This window comes from Cibotium barometz, chromosome 3 (assembly GCF_041138505.1).
Source record: "Cibotium barometz isolate CiBa-2024 chromosome 3, ASM4113850v1, whole genome shotgun sequence".
Lineage (NCBI taxonomy): Eukaryota > Viridiplantae > Streptophyta > Polypodiopsida > Cyatheales > Cibotiaceae > Cibotium > Cibotium barometz.
This window is the reverse complement of record NC_141048.1, coordinates 50515277-50524944: the sequence shown is the minus strand read 5'-3', so window position 1 is coordinate 50524944 and position 9668 is coordinate 50515277. Positions and strand designations below refer to the sequence as shown.

Sequence of the window (9668 nt, the reverse complement as noted above, 5' to 3'; positions counted from 1 at the left end):
TTCATTACCATCTTCTAGTCTTTGGCCCAAATTTTGGGGAGCTTTGCCTTCACTTCATACCTTGGATACCCCTGTGTGAGGAACGTGCCCCGCTCGATTGAGCATGCACGCGAGAATTAAAAGGTCATGTCGCTCACTCACCTCAAGAGTAGAGTTGTCTCCCTTAGCTATATTGTTAATTGTATTTCTAAGTTTAAGTGGGCATGCAAGGTTTATTGGTTTTCCTTGTCTATTGTTCCCACTGCAGAAGCAGCTTTAGCTTTTCTAGGGACGACAACGATAGCAAACATGATTTTATAACTTATATAAAGAATAATATAGCATGTGAATAATAATGACCAGTCTAATGATGTTTGAGAGGCTTTCCCTCTTTTTGGGGGAGGTGGTAAGTGACACCAACTTTGGTTGAAACGTGGCGCATGCTTATATAAGGAGACCACAAATTCTATTAGACCGGGAATGTACGCACGATGTGCATGTTACTGGGCGCGAGAGAGACAAGGGCAAAGGTTGTGTTTGAAGCGGAACTAGAATATTAGTCGGATATCAGTCATGAGACTTCGTGACAAAGTTCGATTGTGCACACCAGTTCATGAGACTTCGGTCTGCCGACGAGATATTTCTCTCTCATACTCATCCAGCCGGGGAGAGCTCTTTCTCCGCTAATCGCTTGCCCTCAGTAGCCGTCGTCCAGTAAGTCCTCAGTACGAGCACGTTAATCTCTCTATATGATTTATATACCATAGTATTGTATGGTTATATATCTGTATAATTATATTCTAACGCACATATATTGAATTTAGTCCGAAGTCGATATAGTATAGTTCGCATAATTTATACACTTTCTCCACACAAATTATATCGAGAGAACATTTTGTTGGTGGCCATAATATTATATTATATTTATATTTATATAATATTGACAGCAGCACTAGTTGTGTGATGGAATCGGAGGCGTCCTCTCAGGAAAACGGAGGCACTAGTAGTACTGACTAGTCGTAGGCAAGACTAGTAATTGGGAGGCCTGCTGCTAGCGCATTATAAAAGCAAGCAGCGCTGCGCCCCTATAATACAGCACAGCCAGCCATATCATAATTAAGCCACCCCCTTGGGCTGATCTACACACAGCGAGCGCAGTACTGTCCTGCGCTAGCTAGCTCGCCGCCGCCATGCCGATCTCCACCACCAATGGCGCCGCATGCAAAGCCAAATTAGCCAAAGCCCAAGCCGATGGCCCTGCCAGCGTGCTCGCCATGGGCAGCGCCACCCCTCCGCACCTCTTCAAGCAGCACGAGTACCCGGACTTCTACTTCAACGTCACCAACAGCAACCACATGACCGACCTCAAGCAAAAGTTCCAGCGCATTTGTAAGCCCCCTCATATATACTAATATATAATTGCAATAATACTGTATAATAATATGCAGGTGAGACGCAACTCCAAGCTAACGTTGCTCTCTCTGTACGTACGTACTACTGCAGGTGACAGATCAGGCATCCAGAAGAGGCACATGTACCTGAACGAGGAGATTCTGCGGGCCAACCCGAGCATGTGCGACTTCTGGGGCCAGTCCTTGGATGCGAGGCAAGAGCACATGGTGGAGGAGATACCCAGGCTTGGTGGGGAAGCTGCCCTCAAGGCGTTGGAGGAGTGGGGCCGCCCCAAGTCCTGCATCACCCACCTTGTCTTCTGCTCAACGGGCGGCATGGACTTGCCCGGGGCGGACTGGGCTCTCACCAAGCGTCTGGGTTTGCGCCACAATATCAAGAGGCTGATGCTGTACTCGCAGGGCTGCTTTGGTGGAGGCACGGCCCTCCGCATGGCCACGGAGCTGGCCGAGAACAACAAGGGCGCACGCGTGCTAGTGGTCTGCAGTGAGATCACCGTGGTGACCTTTCGTGGGCCTAATGAGACCCATATCGACAGCCTTGTGGGTCAGGCTTTGTTCAGCGACGGTGCCTCCGCCCTCATCGTCGGCTCCGACCCCATCGCTCACGTGGAGAAGCCCTGGTTTCAGGTTCACTGGACCGGCTCCTACATCTTGCCCGACAGTGATGGTGCCATCCAAGGCCACTGGAAGAAAATTACCCTAGGAAGATTTAGGCCTAGGCACCTTCATTCATTCTAGTTTTCCTTGAATAAAGATACACTTAGAAAGGCTATGGCATGTGGGCACTCGTAGAGTTGGTTGGGTCTATTGCAAGATGATGATTAGTAGCGTGTGTGGTTCATCTTCTTGGCATTTTTACGTTCTTTCCGGCCCATGATAACATGTCTTCTTCTTGCCATTTCTACTAAGTCTCTATATGTGTGCCTTCTTATCATATAAGAGACATATTGAATTTCATAATTATAAAATTTCTTGTTTTTAGTATTTATCTCATGGAGATGCTATGAATTTTGTAAAGAAGGATTAATATTATCATGATAGAGAGAGAGAGAGAGAGAGAGAGAGAGAGAGAGAGAGAGAGCATGCCGAGTCAAGAGCATCAATATAGAATCCATTTTCCTTCGCTAAAGTCATATTATCTAGGTTGACAGGTCCTAAAATCTTGAGCACACGGCAGTGGGCACTCTCTTGCTTTGAACGCTATTCCTTGCCATGCTACATCTTATAGTATTTGTAATAACATGCCCAATCAATTTACACTCCTCTTTCTCTTATTTCTCTTCTTTCTTCTTTTTCTTTACATTTAGAGAGGAAGAAGAATAGAAGATTTTATGTTTCTTCTACCTCGACTTCTCATCAAGAATAAGATAATAAGACATAAAAAGAACAAGAAAAGAGAAGTTTACCAATGGATAAAGAGATATTGCAAGTCCCTACTGGATAATAAACACACTTAGAACCTTATTTTTGAGAAAATAAAAATAAAGCCTAACAAAAAAGATAGAAGCTTAAGCCCAAAATATAATTTACTTGACGAGATTGTTTCTTATTGTGTAAATAACTTAAAGTATATAATTGAGAGATGAATGGTGTTGCATAGAGGAATAATTGATACATTTTACAAATTGCTAAAGCCATGTTGGAACAAAAATGTATGCTCATTATTGGGCAAAAGCTTGCAATTATGGTGTGTTTGAAGTATGGATGTGACGTTGAAGATATAGAATGATGGAGATCACAGGGTCACTCATTCAGAGGTTAGCTTATGATACCTTTCTATCTCCACATTACGCTTTTATGGTAGCTATATCATAATGGAATGAACTTGATTTTCTCAGAAGTGCTAAAGAATGGAAAAATATTATAAATGAGGAGATTAGTGTGAACTTATTTTATCAAGTACATGCAAGTAGAATGAACTCGAGTAGATTTGGCAAGTCATATGAGTTTTAAAGCCTATATAAACAACTCATTCCTTTATATACACATACAAGGATTTTTATCAAATACAGAAATGGTCTTCTTTTTGTGGGCATGTCTTTTGATGCTTGCTCAAACACGTGTGCATTCTGGGCTCATTAATCAAGTCATTAGCCTCTTCATAATTATCTCTTAATCTCCTCATTAATTATATCCATCACACTATTGTTGCATCAATTTTATGTCTGAGGGTTTAGAGTAAAGTCTTGTGGGTTTTTGGTGGATTTTGTCTTTGAATTCTTTTGAGAGAGCGTGAGAAGCGAGTATCCTTGTAGGCAGATATAGTAGCTTCCCTTAGAAAAAATTTTCAATAGGCTTTCAAGGAGAGTGGAGCTTCAACAAGTAGTTGAGATTTAGTACTTAAAGAGGCATAATCTTGAGAGAGCGAGGTAAGATTTCAATGACAAGTTGCATTCCATTCTTTCTTCTCTATGAATGAGTAGAGTTTTACATAGGTATAAAGGGGGCTCAAACATAGGTTTACTTGACTAAAGTGTATATTCTACATTTGAATTTCTTGATTCAAAATCTGTGGGAAAATTTGTCTCTTTATATTCTAATCCTCCATGACATATATGTTTGGGAGGTCGACGTGACTTATGAAACTCCTTCTACATCTACATGAGTTTTAACAAATTTGTCAAATTTTCAAGACGTACTCACTACCTTCATCACTTCTCAAGACTTTGAACTTATAATTACATTAGTTTTCTATAAATTTTTTAAATTCAACAAACTTCTTAGAAGCTTCACTTTTATGTTTAACGGATTAGATCCATAATGTCCTTGCGCAATCATGAATTGAGGTGATATAATAATGAGATCCACCAATGCTTGGCATTTTTTTTGTTGGATCCCGTATCTTTTTAAGCCTTAACTAATGAGAAAAAGTGTAGCCTTAATACTTCATTTAATTTCCAACAAACATGGACTGATAATGTTGGACAAGTCCTTATCTTTGAAGTTAGCTAGTCCTTCTACCTTCATACATTTGTATGACCCAATATCTTATGCCATTGCTCAAACTTTGGTAGACTATTGTTCTTTACATAAGAGCACACTTTGTGCTATAAAATAACATCCAAAACAAACATTATACCATCTTTGTTAGCTTTGCCCAAAACCTTACAATTATTGTTGAGCTCTTACAGCGTGCATTCATATGAATTGAGAATAACCTCTAAATTTCATTCCTCAATTTCACCAACTGACACAAAAATGCTATTGGACAAGGGAAAGGCTTTTTTACCGAAATGATATAAAACTAGTGTGGTGGATATAATCAATGAGGGGATTAAAAAATAATTATGAAGAGACGAATGACTTGATTATTGAACGTGAAATGTGAACACTTTAATAAGAATCAAGCAAAGAACAACCTTTTTTTGCTTGTTAAAATTACTTGTATATATTTACAAAACAAAGGAGTAGCATTCATGTTATTCAAACATTATTAGTTTTAACTTGATAGAGATGCTATGAATTTTGTGAAAAAGGATATATCATAATATGAGAGAGAGAGAGAGAGAGAGAGGGAGGGAGAGAGAGAGAGAGAGAGAGAGAGAGAGAGAGAGAGAGAGCCATGCCACTAGCATCAATATAAAATCCAATTGCTTTTGACAAAGTCATGTTATCTAGGTTGAGAGATCCTAAAACCTTGTGCACATAATGGTGGGCACTCTGTTGATTTGAATGATATTCCTTCTTCCCAGTCTATGTCTTATATTATTTATAATAACATGCCTACTTAATTTACTCTCCACTTTCTCTACTTTCTTCGTTTTTATTTTCATATGGAGAGGAAAAAGAATAAAAAGATTTCATGTTTCTTCTACTTCGACTTCTCATCAAACATAAGGTAATATGACAAGGAGGGAAGAACATAAGAAGAATAAGAAAAGAGAAACTTATGTTCTTGAATATCTTCGCAAATGCATCCCTCAACTCAGCATAGTTAGAAAAATGGTCATCATCAAATTGCATGAGCCAATCCATCAGAATATCTTCAAAGGTGGTAGCAAATTGATCTCTTATTGGCTTATAGACCTTCCATGCCTGCTCATGCCTGCTCAAATGTATTGATGTGGATGTCAGGGTCATTTGACTTTTCACCCTTACACATCAGGAAGTGATTATTTGTTCAAGTTTTTAGTCATAAACTAGTCAAATATTCTATCTTCTAATTCTTTACCCCACCAAAACTATTTATTCCATGAGTCTCATAGACCAAGATGATCATGTATGATTAATAAAATTAAGAATAACTCATCATTAAGCACGCCCTATATCGACTCGGATTCTCTCGTATACACTTATCGATTTATTTATTTCATATCAAAAGAATTTGAAGAAAAATAATAAAAAGAGAGTTTGTGTACTTCCCTGATATATTTGAAGATGTCTTGATTGATTGGGAATCCATGTCTACTCTCAAGAAGTTGTGGAAGAGCTGTTTGTAGATTTAGCAAGCCTCTTAGATCTGCTATCAGGGGTGCAACGTGCTACAGGTATAACTTCATGCACAGTTATCAGAAACTTGTCGTGTGGGTACTTAAAATTACTAGAACATGTGTATTCTACAACCAAGTGTGGGCAAAATTGCCAAAATTAGTTGTATGTGAAAGTCAACTCCCCCCCTCCATAATTGATAAACAAGAAATTAGAATTGGAACACATAAATAAATTACAACATAGAGCATGATAGATAATAATCTTCAATAGTAGACATGAGTGAGAGAGAGAAAGAAATAGACAGAGTACACCGTCAACACTATCACCGAGTACAATCATCCCCCCCCCTTGCATGAGTATTTAAATGTATTAATTTTGTTTCAGGCCAAAGTGACCTGTTTACAAGAAGTGTCCTTTTACAAATATTAAAGAAGGTAATTAAATCTTAGATAAAATAAAACATCTTAATTTTATCTATTTTTAGGCCTGCAAAACTAATGTATGTCAAAAGTACTCCTCTGATGCATTGAATTCTAAAGAAAGTCACAACATAAATATTAGATCGTATAAATGTCTAATTTTGCATACTTTTTTGTTATTTACAGTCTTGTCCAAATATCTTCACTCATTTCAACTTTGCTAAAAATATAATATCGTGATAAATATAATCATGCCAAAATGTGTACCAATATGTACGCCAAAAATGTGTAACCATCATCATGTCGTCCGTACTAGCCCTGCCACACTGATCCATTGTAACATACGTCTGAGAAATAAATATCGACGATAAAATTATCTATTAAAATAATATTTTTAATAATTCAAATAATTTCCATAATCCATAATATTCGATCAATGTATCTACATTCTAAATGCCCTTTTTCTATGCATAACATTCAATCAATGTATCCATAACCTTCTGTCAATGTATTTGCATACTAAATATCCTTTTTGTATCCATAACATTCGGTCAATGTATCTGCATACTAAATGCCCTTTTTGTTTGATTTTGGACATTTTTTAGAGTAATTCTTCATTACTACATGTGTCTCTACATCTTTCAATTAATCTTTGAGCTTTTTTTATAAGTGGCTAAGTCTCTTGGGAAGGTATTGATGACACCACCTTTCTACCTTACCCTTTAATGAACACAAAAGGTAATCCAAATAACTCTCTTCAATCCCGTTAAGTTGTGTCCACTTTTAGAATGCTTGCATTTGTACTTTTGTATCCCATTTAAGTATTGGACTCACCATTTTGATTGTCCCTTAACTGGATTTTGTTTTCTTGTTCTCATCTATGCAAAGTAGAAGAATCTAGGGTGACTATCCCCTGGCTCATGTCTTCTTGAATCTTTTTCTCATGAACTGGATAAGTGTGTGATGAAGGTCCAAACCTTGGGGTTAAGCCTCAAAGGGAAATCTAGTCAATGGTTTCAATCACTAAGATTGTTGGCCAATGATGAGATTTAGAAGCTCATAAATTATAGATTTACTTATAAAAATGAAGCATATAGAATGATTTTTATAATTACGCACCATATTTTTTAACATCTACTCAATCTAAGGTTTCCTTAAAAAGAATATTTTGGAACCTTAGTTTTTAATCTTACACTAAATCATTGTAGTTTTAGGTTTAGTTTTATTTACATTGCAATTGAGCAAAGATTACATAGCATATTTCACCTATCCTCTTCCACCAGACAAAGGAAGAGTGGCTCCAAGATACATGGTACCCTAGTTGCATACAGGCTTTCATCATTGCTTGAGTAGTGCATCCTTTTGGGGGCCGCTTCTCCAAGATTTGCTTTCCTATCCACACCTTCACCACTGGGTCCAGTCCCCAGGGGGTTTTCTATAAAGGCTACAAAAGTAAAGGAGGGGTGTTTGACTTTTCGGTACCATCTTCTAGTCTTTGGCCCAAATTTTGGGGAGCTTTGCCTTCACTTCATACCTTGGATACCCCTGTGCGAGGAACATGTCCCGCTCGATTGAGCATGCACGCAAGAATTAAAAGGTCATGTCGCTCACTCACCTCAAGAGTAGAGTTGTCTCCCTTAGCTATATTGTTAATTGTATTTCTAAGTTTAAGTGGGCATGCAAGGTTTATTGGTTTTCCTTGTCTATTGTTCCCACTGCAAAAGCAGCTTTAGCTTTTCTAGGGACGACAACGATAGCAAACATGATTTTATAACTTATATAAAGAATAATATAGCATGTGAATAATAATGACCAGTCTAATGATGTTTGAGAGGCTTTCCCTCTTTTTGGGGGAGGTGGTAAGTGACACCAACTTTGGTTGAAACATGGCGCATGCGTATATAAGGAGACCACGGAGCTGGCCGAGAACAACAAGGGCGCACGCGTGCTAGTGGTCTGCAGTGAGATCACCGTGGTGACCTTTCGTGGGCCTAATGAGACCCATATCGACAGCCTTGTGGGTCAGGCTTTGTTCAGCGACGGTGCCTCCGCCCTCATCGTCGGCTCCGACCCCATCGCTCACGTGGAGAAGCCCTGGTTTCAGGTTCACTGGACCGGCTCCTACATCTTGCCCGACAGTGATGGTGCCATCCAAGGCCACTGGAAGCAAATCGGCCTCACATTCCACCTCCACAAAACCGTTCCACAGCTTGTCTCTCAGAACCTGCCTGCCGTCTTGCAAGATGCCCTGGATAATGTCCATGATGATGATGGCCATGCCCCTAGTCCCAATGACATCTTCTGGATCACGCACCCAGGTGGCCCCGCCATTCTCAACCAAATGGAGCAGGCACTCAAGCTCAAACCCGAGAAACTCGCAGCCACTAGACAAGTGCTCGCTGAATACGGCAACATGTCCAGCGCTTGTGTTTTCTTCATCATGGAGCAGATGCGGCGCAACTCTTTGGAAAAGAAGCTCGCCACTTCTGGTGAGGGATTCGATTGGGGGGTGCTCGTCAGCTTTGGCCCGGGTGTGACTTGCGAGGCTCTTCTCCTTAAGAGCCTCCCCCTTGCTTAAACTACTCGGCTGGAAATGAAAATATGAGAGGATTTTACCCTAGGAAGATTTAGGCCCAGGCACCTTCATTCCACCTTCCTTCATTCCACCTTCATTCATTCTAGTTTTCCTTGAATAAAGATACACCTAGAAAGGCTATGGCATGTGGGCACTCGTAGAGTTGGTTGGGTCTATTGCAAGATGATGATTAGTAGCGTGTGTGGTTCATCTTCTTGGCATTTCTACGTTCTTTCCGGCCCATGATAACATGTCTTCTTCTTGCCATTTCTACTAAGTCTCTATATGTGTGCCCTCTTATCATATAAGAGACATATTGAATTTCATAATTATAAAATTTCTTGTTTTTAGTATTTATCTCATGGAGATGCTATGAATTTTGTAAAGAAGGATTAATATTATCATGATACAGAGAGAGAGAGAGAGAGAGAGAGAGAGAGAGAGAGAGCATGCCGTGTCAAGAGCATCAATATAGAATCCATTTTCCTTCGCTAAAGTCATATTATCTAGGTTGACAGGTCCTAAAATCTTGAGCACACGGCAGTGGGCACTCTCTTGCTTTGAACGCTATTCCTTGCCATGCTACATCTTATAGTATTTGTAATTACATGCCCAATCAATTTACACTCCTCTTTCTCTTATTTCTCTTCTTTCTTCTTTTTCTTTACATTTAGAGAGGAAGAAGAATAGAAGATTTTATGTTTCTTCTACCTCGACTTCTCATCAAGAATAAGATAATAAGACATAAAAAGAACAAGAAAAGAGAAACTTACCAATGGATAAAGAGATATTGCAAGTCCCTACTGGATAATAAACACACTTAGAACCTTATTTTTGAGAAAATAACAATAA

The 9668-nt window shown here is 39.2% G+C and overlaps 1 pseudogene; it reads left to right on the top strand.

The window, feature by feature from the left end:
• Window positions 1-1169: 1169 nt before the first annotated feature.
• On the top strand, window positions 1170-8819 carry LOC147640217 (chalcone synthase pseudogene; annotated as a pseudogene).
• The last annotated feature ends 849 nt before the right edge of the window (window positions 8820-9668 follow it).